This window comes from Chionomys nivalis, chromosome 9 (genome assembly GCF_950005125.1).
Source record: "Chionomys nivalis chromosome 9, mChiNiv1.1, whole genome shotgun sequence".
NCBI lineage: Eukaryota > Metazoa > Chordata > Mammalia > Rodentia > Cricetidae > Chionomys > Chionomys nivalis.
This window is the reverse complement of record NC_080094.1, coordinates 63,203,369-63,219,605: the sequence shown is the minus strand read 5'-3', so window position 1 is coordinate 63,219,605 and position 16,237 is coordinate 63,203,369. Positions and strand designations below refer to the sequence as shown.

Below are 16,237 nucleotides of genomic sequence, written 5' to 3'. Positions count from 1 at the left end.
ACTGCTAACAATCCTGGAGTTTAAGGGAGTTCATTGTGCATGTACAGGTCACTTCTGGCCATCTCTCCATGAAAACAAATCTGTGTTCCAGTAAATATCCGTGTCAGTTTCAATGGAGACAGTGCTCCTTTTCAGCTTCCATCTCCGACCCTTGCTGCAGCCCTTACTCCCCTCCCCTCCCCTTTCTCCTCTCTTCTTTCCTCCTCGCTCTCCTTCCTTCTCTCTCTTGTTTACTCATATAAATTTAAGATCTTTGTCTTCCTCTTCCATTCTCACTACCCCCCTTTGAACACCATCATTCTCTCCCTGAAGCTGCTAGATTTTGAAGCAGAGGACCCCCACCAGCAAATAAACAAACAAACAAAAACATGCTGCCCCCACCTCCTACATAAAGTCTCTTCAATTACACCCCTGGTAAGTATATCCCTAGTACAGGGGCTTTCCTTCTCTCTGTACCGCCTTTTACTCCGTGTTTCCCACAAGAGTCCAGATTACATCTGTCTTTTCTTCCTGCTGACCTTTACCCATACCATACAATCTTGTTCACTTATTCATCACACACACAAAGTGAAAGCAAGCAGAATGTGATCAAGCACATGTTAATCAAAGTGCTCAGGTGGCTGAAGCAGGAAGATTTTGAGTTTGAGATCAGCTTGACTAAATTTAGGTTCAAATAAAAAAAAATAGTACAAGAAACATTGGGAAGGAAACGATGAATTTTTTGGTGTTAAAACAATGGATAATTTATTACTTTCATTTCCTCTAGTGCTTTTTAAAGAGTCTAAAATATGCATTTCATAATAACAAGTAAATATATGATCAATAAATAACAAAAACACAATATATAAATGATAGGCAACAATACATATGTAATATTATATAACTAGTAACCAATAAATATGCGATCATTTCATCATCAAATTGAAATAAATTATTTAAGTTTATCAAGCTGTTGCAGTAGGAAAAATAAATCTCATCAAAGTAGAAGAGGTCATTTAATGTTTGTGTTTATAATAGAGATTTCAGGTTGCATATTCTCCTGAGGAATTTAGCTGCTTACTCATTCTCTTTATTGCCACCTTCATGTCTTTGTTCCTCAGTGTGTAAATAGCAGGGTTCAGGATGGGCGTAATCATGAAGTCCAGAATGGCAAGAAACTTATCCACTGGTATTGTAGGAAATGGCCGTACGTACACAAAAATACATGGTCCAAAGAATAAAACAACAACAGAGATGTGAGCAGAAAGCGTAGAGAGAGGGCTTTAGACAAACTGCCCAAGGACTGTTTCCATACAGTGAACAGTATGAAGATATAAGAGAGAATCAATAAGAAGAAGGTAGTGACAGAAATTAATCCACTCTCAGCAGTAACCAGGAACTCCATCCTGTAGGTGTCTATGCAGGCCAGTTGGATGAACCTAGGAAGGTCACAGTAAAAACTATCTATCTCATTAGAACTGCAAAAAGGCAAATGGACAATAAAAGCTAATTGAGTCACTGAGTGAATGAGACCAATAATCCAGGCACCAATCACAAGCAAAATGCACTTCCGTGGGCTCATGATGGTCAGGTAGTGGAGGGGCTTGCATATGGCCACATATCTGTCCCAGGCCATGACCACCAGCAGCACCATCTCACATCCCCCCAGGACATGAAGGACAAACATCTGAAAGATACAGTCCTGGAATGAAATGGTACTATGACTGGAATACAGATCAGAAATCAATTTAGGGATAGTTGAGGTTGAAAAACAAAAGTCAACAAATGAAAGGTTAGCTAAAAGGAAATACATGGGTGAATGTAAATGGGGGTCAAAGATAACTATAAGCACAACTGAGAAATTTCCTAGAAAAATAAATGCATATGATATTGTAGAAAATGCACAGAGGAAGTATTGTGTTGGTCTGTAGATTGATAATCCCAGGAATATAAACTCAGACACTTCAGAGTAATTTGCTTGATTCATTGGATCTTTCTTGAGTTATCTATAGTACCCAAAACAAACAGGCAAAGCAGTTACTAGAAATAGTAAAATTGTCACCTAGCAATAGAATGTTTTATTTGTGAATTCATTACAATAAAATGTTGTACATTAAAAATTATACTTTAAAACAAATAACGATTGAAAGAAACATACTTAAATGGTTTCAAAATATGTATTAATATAAATAATTCTTTTTTAGCATCCATATTTTGAACAATTAATGTCTCTATTCTACTTATATCCATTTTGAGTATATATTGTATTCCAAATACTATGTTATGTCTTTTGGTAAGTCACTGGTCTTTTTTTCTGGCAGAATTATAAACAGGTTGAATACCTGAAAAGTAAAAATCTTTAAATACAAATAAAACCCTGATGACTAAGATGAAGAGAAAAACATAGGTTAAGGATTGGTTTATATTGGTCGACTCTGCCTACAATCTGCCAAACAATAGCCATTACCACTGAAGAGGATTGACAGTGTCCAAGGTTTATGTTCTCTGCAATAACCTTGAGACAAGGGAAATGCATCAGGAGTAAAGTAAGCACTTGTAATAAGAAGTGTGCTGCTTTTTTTTTTATCATAATAGTAATCTCATACTTATCATGTAAATGGTAAAGCTACTTTTGTACTATCTGAGGAAGCATAAACAGAAGAGCAAAGGAAACTGATTTCTATTGTGTCATCAAATTCTTCATAATCCGATGAAATTCTGTGAATAATACCGAGAGGGAAAAAAGAGTTTCATACATTGACAATTCTGATGTAACTCGATATAATTTCTTTAACAGATACCTTCAAAACAATATCAAACTCCAACTACACGGAAATGAAAATCAGTATTATATAAAGAGTCAAATAATGTATTTTTAATAAAAATTGCTATGAGACAAAATAAGAAGCTTGTATTTAAGAGGTAGACTTTTCTGAACAGCAAAGGGTGATTCTTTTGTGTTTACCTGTTAGTTGCTTTTCTTTGTGATACTGCAAATGCAGTTAGTAGTTTATGAAAATAAAATCGATGCCCTGGTAGTGCTGAAGCATGCATGGACAGCCTGTATGTGGGAGTTCTGCTGAACTTGTCCATATTCGGTTCATATAGTTGATGAGGACGACTGATAGATTAAACCATACCAAATTGACAATTCTACAGTTCCAAAAAGAAGGACTAATATAAATTTTTATAACCTAATTTATCAATTTATCTTTTGTGTCTTAACTTGTTAACTACTTAATTTTTAGGCAACAAAATGAAAAAAAAATGATGTTTAGCTCACACATAACTGACTACCATGGTTTTCCCACTTTTAATTCCATTGCCAAGCTTCTCTCTAGACTCAGCACTGACAATGATTTATTATCTTATCATTTTCTATACTATATATCATTTCTCACCAAGACTAGATCCACTTGAAAAAAAAGTCCTCAACTGCGTAGAAATAAAGAGGAATGTATTGGTGCAAATACCACAGACTCATTGGACCCAGAAATCGAGTTCTATGCAGGAAAACCAGACATGAAGAGGCATTATGATGTCTGGAATGTAGGAGTAGCTATCAAAGCAAACCAAAACACTGAAGAATTGGGGAAAAAAGGCCACTTAGAAATGATTATACTGATAGTGACTGGGGAACATTAGAACAGAATTCAGTGATAAGTTCATTATTGAACCAGAAAATAAAAATAGCATTTTTCCACAATGTTATCACACATATTTGAAAGGATATATAGGTTAACCCTGAATTAAAGAATTACTATATATATATTTTTTTTTCAAAACTTTCATGGCAAGTACATTTTTATGTATAAGTTAAATATTTATAATTTATATTTAATAAAACCTAAGCAAGGGATGAATGTACAATCATAGATGTAAATGGCAATATGTTTTTTTCCATCAAAGGAACTTTAATTATGCCTAAAAGTTGTGGCCATTCATTGTGAGGAACCTAAAGCATGTACATTCAGAAGGAAAAAGTTGCACATTTTGTATTTTGAAAGAAAAATCAAGAAACACCTCAAGATCAAAAGTAGGACTGAGGAAATGGTTCAGCTGGTAAAGTGCTTGCTGAGAGAGAATGAGATCTTGAATTTCACCACAGGAATCCAGGTTAAAAATCCAAGCATAGTTATGTGAGTTTGTAATTCCAGTATGTGGATGGGCAGATCCTTAAATTTCACTGCCTGAAACAGTCTATCAAAAATTGTGTGCCTCAGGCCAGTGAGAGACTCTGTCTCCCTCACACATACTCAAACATAACCAAGGTAGTTGACATTTGAGGAACAGTAATGATCATTGTTCTCTTGCATCCACACCTACGTCCACCCATACATGAACAAATATATCCACCATATTCACAAACACAAGTAGAAAATAATTCTCTTTGGTTTATTTTTGTTTCTAAATGACTGGGCAACTGACCAGTTTACACTGACTTTCTTTTTTATGTCAAATGGTTCCATGTTGCCTTTCCATCATGGCTTGAAGAACTATCACCATTTATATTGATGTTATAATGGTTGATAGAAGTATCAAAATATTTGTGCTGCAAGGAGTAGATCTCAATTTAAGGATAAGGAAGGTATGTACAAGTAACTCACAAAACAGAAACACATTGAGCGATAGTCTTATTAGAAATCAAACTTATCAGTCATTAATATTTTGATAGCTTTTAGTTTAACAATCAACATAATCAAGAAAGAACATCACAAAAGATGATGAAACATAGATGAGAGAAAGAATTCTCAGTATTTTCAATGCTCCAAAACAAAAATTTTTTCACTCTTGACATATAACATCAATGCAAGTTTTATGCATAAGTCATATTTATTAATTCACCCACATCATATATATTATAATTTTAAATAGTATAAATCTATTAGCTACATAACTGTGCTTATATGCAGTGGAGTAGTTTGAATTTAGTAGATTAAGTCATTTTACATATGTAAATTGGAAATATTTCCAATTTGAAGATTGGAGAGTATAAAGTAAAATTAGTAATAGAAATGTTTTTGTTAAAAATAGAATTAATGTTCAAAAATGCACATTAAGTACCACCTTTGGAGAATCTGGAAATGTAAACTCCCATGTGGCTTTTACCTCCTAAGTTTGTATTTACGTGTTGTTTAGATGGCTAAAACAACCTTATATACGTTGTCAAGTTAAGAGTTAACAAAAGAAAATGATCAAGATGAACATCCCTAAAAATTCAATAGTTTAATATCAAAATCACTCAAACATGCCTTAGAAATTATAACAAAGAATACCAATATGTAAACAGTGTTTTTCTCGTGAAATATCACAATTTACTTAAAAAAAGCTCTCTCACTAACATGAAACTCATTTGTGAACAATCTATTGTTAGTTTTCTCTAAACCATTCCTATCCTTTAGTCAGTTGATACTAATAAGGAAGTAGATGACAAACAAAAGAATAGAGGAGATGGGACATGAACATGGAGCAGAAAGAAGCAGGAGAAAATTGAAACAAGCAAGAAGGAATACCATAAACACTGAAGGGGAAGCAGATGAGAAGCACACTGGTGAACTATTTCTTGATGCTCTCTGCTCAACTAAATGCTTAAAATTTCGTGAATTCTGCATGCAAATTCTTTTGTATAGCAGAAAAGTTCTTGTAATCCTTCTTCTGTCTATCTCTGCAGGCTCTATTCTGTCCATCTCAAGCACACTTTGTTCTTTTATGACTGTACATGTTTCTTTATTTTAGTTAAAAGATCACTTAATGCTTTAACCAGCTAAATAAGCTGGTTACTTCTAATTTCAAAAACTGTCTCCTATGTCTATTCACCAAAAATTCATTTCTATTTAATTTTATTTAATTAGATAGCCTTCCTTTATACACTAACATCATACTTGTAAACATGTTACATTCCTATTCCATACAATAATTTACAATGACTATTCTCTTGGAGCTATACTAAGTCCATGAAGTTCTGAAAATCAGGCAGTATATCTTATTATTAGAGTACTACTCAGCAGTAAAAAACAATGACTTCTTGAATTTTGCATACAAATGGACGGAAATTGAAAACACTATCCTGAGTGAGGTAAGCCAGACCCAAAAAGAGGAACATGGGATGTACTCACTCATATTTGGTTTCTAGCCATAAATAAAGGACATTGAGACTATAATTCATGACTCTAGAGAAGCTAAATAAGAAGGTGAACCCAAAGAAAAACATATAAGCATCCCCCTGAATATTAACCTTCATCAGGCGATGAAAGAAGACAGAGACAGAGACCAACATTGGAGCACTGGACTGAAGTCTCACGATCCAAAGGAGGAGCAGAAGGAGAGTGAGCACGAGCAAGGAACTCAGGACGGCGAGGGGTGCACCCACACACTGAGGCAATGGGGATGATCTATCGGGAACTCACCAAGGCCAGCTGGCCGGGGACTGAAAAAGCATGGGACAAAACCGGTCTCGCTGAACATAATGGACAATGAGGACTACTGAGAACTGAAGAACAATGGCAATGGGTTCTTGATCCTATTGCATGTAATAGCTTTGTGGGAGCCCAGGTAGTTTGGATGCTCACCTTAATAGACCTGGATGGAGGTGGGTGGTCCTTGGACCTCCCACAGGGCAGAGAAACCTGCTTACTCTTTGGGCTGAAGAGGAAGGAAGACTTGATTGGGGGAGGGGGAGGGAATGGGAGGTGGTGGCGGGGAAGAGGCAGAAATCTTTAATAATTAAATTAATTAATTAATAAAAAAAATCAGAAAAAAAAAAAAGAAATTCTGAGCAGGGCGGTGGTGGCGCACGCCTTTAATCCCAGCACTTGGGAGGCAGAGGCAGGCGGATCTCTGTGAGTTCGAGACCAGCCTGGTCTACAAGAGCTAGTTCCAGGACAAGCTCCAAAACCACAGAGAAACCCTGTCTCGAAAAACCAAAAAAAAAAAAAAAAAAAAGAAATTCTGATCCATGTTAAGTACCTGAGTTTTATATAGACAGTTATATAAATATAAAGTTAATTGATAAAACATTTTATTGATAGAAGAGTTGCCTTCTATCCTAAAGTCACTGAAAACTGATGCCAGGATAATTATCAATTGCTACTTTAGCAATTATATATGCTACTTCAAATCATATATATATGATTTGAAGAAAGTCACTTTAAAACAAGTTTCCCATAACTTAGCCAGGCTCTAAGAAAATACAACCGAGACAGAAAAGAAAAGCAAGACAGAAACTTGAAAGAGTAAGGAGTGGAATTTTTGACTTCTCTCTGGAAAACTGGTATGCATGAAGGTTTAGTAAATGCTTTTAAATAAAAAAAAATTCTACAAAGAATAAAAAGTTTTGTTGTTGTGACCTGAGACATGCATTACATAAAAAAAAGCATTGTCAATTTTAGTAGGCTATTGACTTTAATTGCAGCATCTCAACTTACCTGATTATGAGAAAAAAGACAACACAAATCCCTATTTCCAGTCCTATTGAGTCTCTTAAGAAGAGTCCTTTCTTTGGTACTGTGTGGAGTCTTTGGCCACTTGAAGGCTGGTGGACTGAGTCTCTGGGTCTTTTCTCATGGGAATTTCACTATTATAACCCAGTGGACTCAAAAGGTAAATGTTAAAAATTTTGTTAATAAATTGAGTGAAAAACAAAAACAAAAAAAATCTATCTAATGAAGCATAACAGCAAAATATCCAGGAATTTCAATTCATGACATTTTAATGTTTACTTAAGTATTAAATATTGTTGACAAAAGGTGATGGGTGAAAATAATTAACTAATAAGGATTTAAAGTTAATTTGTAAGTTTGTTCATGCTATTGTCTTTGCATGTGATTATCCAGTTCACATAGCGCTTTTAGTTAGAGGCTGCATTTAACAGTCTTGGCACTCATAGCAAGAGTAAATGATGCTACATGTCAGAGCATAGTTCTTGAAACACACTGTGTTCCTTGCCCTGCTTATATATGCCAGGTTTTAAATTTGCTGAGACATTTTTTAACCACTAGAGGTTTAATTACAACACCAACAAATATACATAATCTTATGATGAATGAATTGATATAACAATATTGATAAGAAAAATTACATTAATTCACTGGAAAACACTAATACAACCTTGCATGGTTAAGTACACAGTGTTCTGCCTCCATGCATGCCTGCAGGCCAGAGGAAGGCACCAGATCTCACTGTAGATGGTTGTGAGCCACCATGTAGTTGCTGGGAATTGAACACAGGACCTCTGGAAGAGCAGTCAGCATTCTTAACCTCTGAGCCATCTCTCCAGCCCTACCTTGCATAGTTAAAATAGACAAGATCGCCAGGCAAAAGTTGTGAGCATGGGGCAGGGAGTGGGTGGGGGGAAGTAAAGAGGGGGAGAGAGAGGGGGAAGGGGAGAATTGAGGAGAGCTTGGGGGAGTGGGATGGTTGAGATGGAGGAAGGACGGATATGAGAGCAGGGCAGGAGATATAATAATTGAGGGAGCTATTTTGGGGTTGGCAAGAGGCGTGGCTCTGGAGGGGTTCCCAAGAGTTCAGGGGGATGACCCCAGCTAGGATCCTGGGCAGTGGAGGAGAGGGTGCCTGAACTAGCCTGTCCCATAGTCAGACTGATGACTATCTTGAATATCACTATAGAACCTTCATCTGGCCACAGATGGAGACAGAGACCCACATTGGAGCACTGGACTGAGCTCCCAAGGTCCAGTTGTAGAGCAGAAGGAGGGAGAAGATGAGCAGGGAAGTCAGGACCACGAGGCATTGATTCACCCACTGAGACAATTGTCTGAGCTAATGGGAGCTCACCAACTCCGGCTGTACTGGAACTGAACAAGCATGAGATCAAACTGAACCCTCTGAATGTGGCTGACAATTAGGGCAGACTGAAAGGCCAATGATAATGGCACTGGGATTTGTCTCTACTGCATGTACTGGCTTTCTGGGATCCTATTCCATTTGGATGTATACTTTCCCAAGCCTGGATGGAGGGAGGTCTTTCCACGGGGCAGGGTACCTTGCCCTCTTATGACTGGAGGGGTTGGGGGAAGGGTGTGTGGGGGAACAGGAGAGAGGAGGAGGGAAGTGAAAATTTTGATTGGTATTATTCATAAAGTAATAAAAAAGAAAGTAAAAAAATAAAATAAATATAGCAGTTGGCATTCACTGCAGTTTGCACACTTTCTAGATTTAGTAAACTATTATTTTATTAAATAATTTTTCCTTTGTGTTCACAATAGATAAAATTTCTGTTTTAATTTTTTTGTAATAATTTTAAGTATTACTTTTCCATGTATTACATGGTCAAGAGTCTCAACTTGCAACTTTTACTGTGAAAGAAGTTTTGCATATTTGGTATCAATTCTCTCATAATGTTTGATAAAATCAATTGCATGTTTTAAGAAAATTAGTAATTCTTGATTAAGATTTGTTATTAGATACTAATACAATTTATTATTTTTTTCTCTTTACATGATATTCTATAGTTTGTTTCTTTACAAGGGATTGATTTATTTTGTCTGAAAAATCAAATATTTTAGTTTTTGAATTATAATTTCTTAGTTTTAGTCTTAAATATTTTAATTACTAAATTGTAATCCTTTATCTGTTTTTTGTTATTTTTATTGCCATTATAAATATTAGTACATGAAAGAATATGTGTGATAATGTCATTATGTTTCTGATTCACTTTTTACATTCTCAATGTAACCAATTTGCATTCATTTTAATATTAATTATAGTTTTTCATGACTTAGTATTATTCAATTATATTTATATGCATCCTTCTATTTTCATTCATCTGGAAAGCACCAAAAATTTGGGTAGTTCCATAACTTGGAGATTATCAGTTAGTATTTCAGTTCACTGGGCTCTGGCTCCAGACACCTCTCAGTTCCCCAATCCTTCTGCTCCATCCAAAAAAATTCAGATGACACATGTGTTCATTCTACAGATCACAGAGATCAAATAAGGCATAGTGTTTTTAAGGGATGGGAATAGGCCATGGCCAAAGAGACATTTGCCTGGCCTGCCATTTATACAGTGTGTGTGTGTGTGTTTATTTATTCAACTTCCCACCTCTTTTTTCATTTTTTTTACTTCTCCTTTGATAATATTGTATATTTGTTTATTTTCATCCCATCAACTCTGCCCAGATTCATCCCTCTTTTTTACCCACTCACCTTTATTGTCCTTTATTTCTTTCTTTAGATTTATCAAACCCTTTTGTGTTGCTCAAAAATTCTTGGATGTGTGGTTATCCTCTATAAATTGGCTAAATTACCAGAGTCCACCTATGGCCAAAAAGATCTTAGGCCCTAGTGTAAAATCTATTAACATTTTCCAGAATAGGGGCATAGATTTAAAACTTTTTACTATACGTATATATTAGTGAACCTTTCAGTCTTTATCTGAAAAGCATCTGTTGGGGTATATGGAGGTTAGCACAGAGATCCAAAACAGGCAATGAGTAAATAGGGAAGGAACTGCATATGTATGAGCTTTAAATGGGACATCTATATCACAAACCCTTTTCTCAAGGTTCAGGGATCATTGCAGAAGAGTGGGTGGAAAGACTTTGACACCAGAGGCAGAAAATGTCTACAGTATAATTGTTTTCTGGACACAATCAGAAAGAAACACAGACAGATTCAGAAAGGTTGTAGCAGCATACACAAGGTTGTGCAAACTCAAGCTAGATCGAATCTAAGCATGAAGAGAAGTGGGCAAAAGTCTGAACTCTACCCGAAGACCCATTAGCAACTGATGGCTGCTAAGAAAAGAGTCTTTTTTCTTCAAAAGTGTGATCTCAGTCAGGTCAACTAGACTTTCACTGAAAGTCACTTATTCAGTAATATGTGGGCAGCACAAACATTATCTGATGGGCTAAAAATGAATAAGATGCAGAGCTGGGTGGGAAGAAGTGGATAGTGAAGTTTGGAGGAGTCAGAGAACAGGGTGAATATGAACAAAATATCTGGTATGAAATTTTCAGTGAACTAAGGAAAGTAGGTACCCCAAAGAAACACACACAAAATTGAATTTATCAGTATAATGTTGGACTCATTCTGGAAATGCAAGAATGATTCAACATATACAAACCAATATATGTAATACATCACATAAATGTACTTGATGGCAGAAATCATCTCAGTAGATATAAAAACATTTTTTGTATTATCTGTATTATCATATTCTATTCACGAGAAAAGCATTGAAGCACATATTACTTATATATGGATAATAGTTGTGAAGTCTTTGATAAGGTGGTTATAATCCAAATAACCACAGAAGTTAGGCCTAGAATACAGGATGGGGGGGCTTAAATCATCCTAGAATGAGAACCAGAACAGAAAGCTATGTGAGTCTCAGCCTCTATATGTATTTCTTGTGCTTCTTATGCTTGTTTTTTTGTTCTTACTTTGTTTATATTATTATTATCATTATTATTATTATTAAAATTCATATTTCCTATCCTAAATAGAGAGAGAAAGGAAATAGATATGAGTGGGTGGAAAAGGGAAGAGGTGAGGATCTGGGAAGATTTGAGAGAAGAGAAGCCATTTTCAGAATGTATTTTTTATTTAAAAGATGTTTAATTTTATATAGCAGCCCCAGTTCCCTTTTTCTCCCCTTCTCAACCTCACCTTTCCCTATCCCAATCCTCTCTTCAGAGGAGGAAAGGCCTCCCTTGGAACATACACACACATACACACACACACACACACACACACACTCCAAAATATGATCTGCTAGTCTATATTTTACTTGTATGTATGCTTTCAGGGATGGATATTTGGTATTGGATAACCAATTGATGTGCTCTTCTGTGGGAAGACTATCTGATATTCAGCCTTCTTTATTTGCCTGTAGTTCATATTTCTTATTTATTTATTTTACATCTCAGTCAGTTTTCGCTTCCTCCTCTCCTCTCAGTCCCTCCTCCCAGTCCTCCTCAGTTCCGAACCCCCAATCCACTGTTCCTCCATTTCTTTAAAAAAAGGGCAGGTTTCCCATGGATATTAACAAAAACATGGCTTATCAAGTTGCAGTAAGAATAAGTACATCCCATGTATCAAGGCTGGGCATGGTGGCCCAGTATAGAGAACAGGGTCTCAATAGACAGTCCCTGCTCTCATTGTTAAAACTACTACAAGAGCATCAGCCTACATAAATGTAGACTAGTCCCATGCGGGCTCCCTGGTTGACATTTCAGTTCTGTATGAGACCCTATGAACCCAGGTTAGTTGATTCTGTGGATTTTCTTATGATGTCCTTCACCTTCTGGCTCCTATAGTCTTCTCCCCCACTTCATCAGGATTTCCCATGTTCTGCCTAATTTTTGACTATCTGCAACATTTTCCATCAGTTGCTCAATGAAGTCTCTCTGGTGATTATTAGACTAGGAACCAATCTATGTCTGTAACAGAATATTGTTGAGCATCATTACATTGACTTCTTCCCCATCCAGTTGTGTTTGGTTCTATGCTAGGTTGCTGAGCCATACAGCTTGTAGGTTCTGGTTCTGTAGGCAGTGTCAGGGGTAAGCTTACTCTCCTTGCAGGGGTTTTAGGCTATATTAGCCATTAGTTGGTATATATAGTTGGGTAGGCCACCCTTACCCCAGCATATTCCGTAAACAGGACAGACTGGAAGTAAAGCTTATGTGGTTGGGTTGCTTTCCAACTCCCTCCATTTGAAGTCTTGCCTGGTCACTGGAGATGGCCAGTTCAGGCTAGTCTTCTCTTTGGCTGAGATTATTAGCTAGGATCATCCTTATAGATTCATGGGAGAGGCCCTTGTACCATGTTTTCACCTGACTCGGAAATACCCGTCACTTTCCAGTAGTCTTTCAGTATTTTCCACATCTGTCTGCCCACCTAATATCTAATGTTATCATCTCCCATAGTTCACTTACAAAATCTCTTCTATTTTGCCTTCCCAGGGAGATCCAGACATCCTCCTCTGTATCCTCCTTATTCCCTAGTCTCTATAGATTTATGGATTGTAGCATAGTTTTTCCTTATTTTGCAACTAATATCCACTTATGAAAAATTACGCGCTTTGTTTGTCTTTCTGTATCTCTGTTGCAGTTTGGATGTAATTTGTCCCATAAGCTCATGGGAGTGGCATTATAAGGAGGTGTAGATTTGTTGGAGTACGTATGACCTTGTTGAAGAAAGTGTGCCAATGTGGAATTGGACTCTGATGTCTCACATATGCTCAAATCATATTCAGTGTCTCAGTCCATTTTTCTGTTGCCTTCTGATCAAGATGTAGCCAGCAATATGTCTGCCTGCATACCACTATACTATCCATCATGATAAAAATGGACTGAACCTCTGAAACTGCAAGCAAGTCACCACAATTAAATGTTTTCTTTATAAGAGTTGCAGTGGTCATAGTGTCTCTTCACAGCAATAGAAACCCTAACTAAGACAGAAAGAAGCTGTTACCAGGGAATGGGATATTGGTGTGTTAGGCTAGTCCATATTTTGTTTAGAGAAATATGGATTTTGGAGATTGGGTTAGGAAGGCAATGGGATGCTTTAAGTGCTACTTAATTGGCCATACTAGTAGGAGCATGGAAGACAGTGGTGCAATGGGTTATTTGAACTGTGGGCTGCTGGCCCAAGAAGTTACAGAAGAGAAGAATATTAATATGCAGCCTATTGTTCTTGTGATATTTTGTGAAAAAATGGCTTACTTTTGTCCTAATTCAAATAGTTTGCCTGAGGCTAAAGTAAAAAGATTTAGATTAATTCTATTGGAAGAGGAAAACTCAAAAGAGCCTAGAATAGACTCTGTTGTGTGATTATTAGTGTTAACTCTGATGACGATTTGTAATGAAAAGGAGCAAGCTGAAGAAATATAAAATTTACAGAGTGAGAAAAATTTATCATGAGGTGGAATAGATCTTAATCCTATGCTCAAAAAGACAGATGAATTAAGAAATGAAATAAAGGGAGTTGTAGCCTCAGAGTAAGATCCCACCCAGCTAAGTTTCCAACTTGTGAACTGGAATTAAAGAAAAGCTTACAGGCAGGTGTTGAGGTGCACACCTTTAATCCCAGCACTGGTAAGGCAGAGAGGCAGGCAAATCTGTGAGACTGCTGCCAGTCTGGTCTGCAGAACAAGTTTCATGACAGTCAAGCTTAGACAGTGAAAGACAGAATGTTGATGCTGATGTTCTGGAAAGAGAGAGGCATGTTTCAGTCACAGCAAGCAGCAGAACTTGGTGGCTTTGGTCACATGGTTCTAGTTTTAGAGATAAGAATAGAAAAACTCAAAGCGATTCCACAAAGTTCAGGAACAAGACAAGGCTGTCCAGTCTTTCCATATTTCTTCAACATAGTTCTTAAAGTTTTAGTAATAGCAATAAGACAACATAAGGAGACCAAGGGAATTAAAATTGGAAAGGAAGAAGTCAAACTTTTGTTATTTGCAGATGACAAGATAGTGTACAGAAGTGACCCCAAAAACTCTACCAGAGAACTTCTAATGCTGATAAATACCTTCAGTGATGTGGCAGGATACAAGATCAACTAAAAAAATCAATATCCCTCTATACACAAAACATAAAGAAACTGAGACTTAAATCACCTTTCATAAAACATTGTTTTTTTTTAAAGGGAAAATAGTTAAGAGAATTCCAAGAATATAACAAAATATTACAAGGAAAATTAATCAAAATTTTAGGTGGGCTCAATGACATAGATACTTGACTATATTTACATATATTGACAGTATAATTTTCTATCTTCAAGAAATAAGTAAATACTAGCCTAAAGCCAATAACTATTACGCTTGATTCCTTTCAGTAATTTAGTGTTAATTTTAAAAATGTTTTCTAAGTTGGTTTTATATTCTTAAAACTTGAATACATTTCAAACATGTTTGTTTTTATATTATTTTCTGTGTAGCAATTACAACATTACCCACCTGAATGTATGATTATTGCTCTATTTTTATTAAAGTACCTAAAATTTTAAAAGTAGCTGATGATATAATAGAACATGATACTGTAATCTTTTAAAGAAAGTTCATTTAATGGAATATTAGTCTATCTTGCTTTAGCTGATGCATGAATTCATATTTTGAGTTTCAGTGAAAAAGTGTCTTTCCTCAGAGTTTCACCTGTGACAATTAATTTATGTTCTCAGTTTTCTAAGTATAAAATAATATCATAAGATTTTAAATTTACACATCTTTTATTACATGTGGTATGGATTTGCTTCTTATACTAACTGACTATATTGACTTCATATTTTTCATAATCTTATTTAATATAAATTTCATTTAATCTATATTTTAATATTTATTGTTTTACATTATTTCATTATAAAAGTTTGCATAAAATATTTAAATTTTGGAATACCAGTACACCCATTCTTCTGCAAAGATTGTGCCTGTGAGTCCATACTTGCTATGGTCTTATTCAATCAATTAAGTAAAACTGTGCATTTTATATTTTAAAAATATTTTATTAATATAGCAATCAAATTCTTTATAGTTGCAAAAGTCATTCTTCCCGCCCCCGCCAAGTTTGTTAATTTGGATCCATTTTATGAGAAATTTCTCCCTTTTTGATCTATTTTTCATAGTGCATGATAAATTTACAACTGATCTGTGCTATGATCTTCTGTTACATATTTGCATTATTTTTCATATTAAAGTGTTAACCCAGTTCCTTTATCTCCTCACCAAGATGTGTAGACCTATCTGTTAACACACATATAACCCTTCATCTGAATGAGAATCTTACCTGTCACTTATTTGTTAAGTCACGCTTCTGGGTATTTCTAAGTAATTTTCTCCATATAAATATCTCTCACTCACTCATCTAGCATCACTGATTCTTTATATCTCAAAACAGACACCTTCCAGGGTGGCATGTGCTACACCTGTAAGCTAATGTATCACTTGGCCCCTGATTCATGTTCATACTATTTAGTCATAGAAGCACACATACACTATACAGATTTCATGTCTCACTTTGCATGCAGACAGAGCACTAGATGAAAACAGAGTCTGTGTTTATTGCATATGGTATAACCTGACACAAGGCACTTGTATATACAGTTCTCTGTGTTATCTGCCAGGTTATTGAACAGTTGTCAAATGAAAGAGCAAATTCATTTTCAAAGGCATTGCTATATGAAGAAGAGGATTTCTCACTGGTCTCAGCACTAGCTTTTTAAAAAAAATTATAGTACATTCCTTTATAATTTTTATGGTTCCTGTTTATTTCAGCAAATATAATGAAGGTTAATGA

General features: G+C 35.7%; 1 pseudogene; it reads right to left on the bottom strand.

Moving 5' to 3' along the window:
- Positions 1 to 1,022: 1,022 nt before the first annotated feature.
- On the bottom strand, positions 1,023 to 1,966 carry LOC130881017 (olfactory receptor 4F6-like; annotated as a pseudogene).
- Positions 1,967 to 16,237: the final 14,271 nt, after the last annotated feature.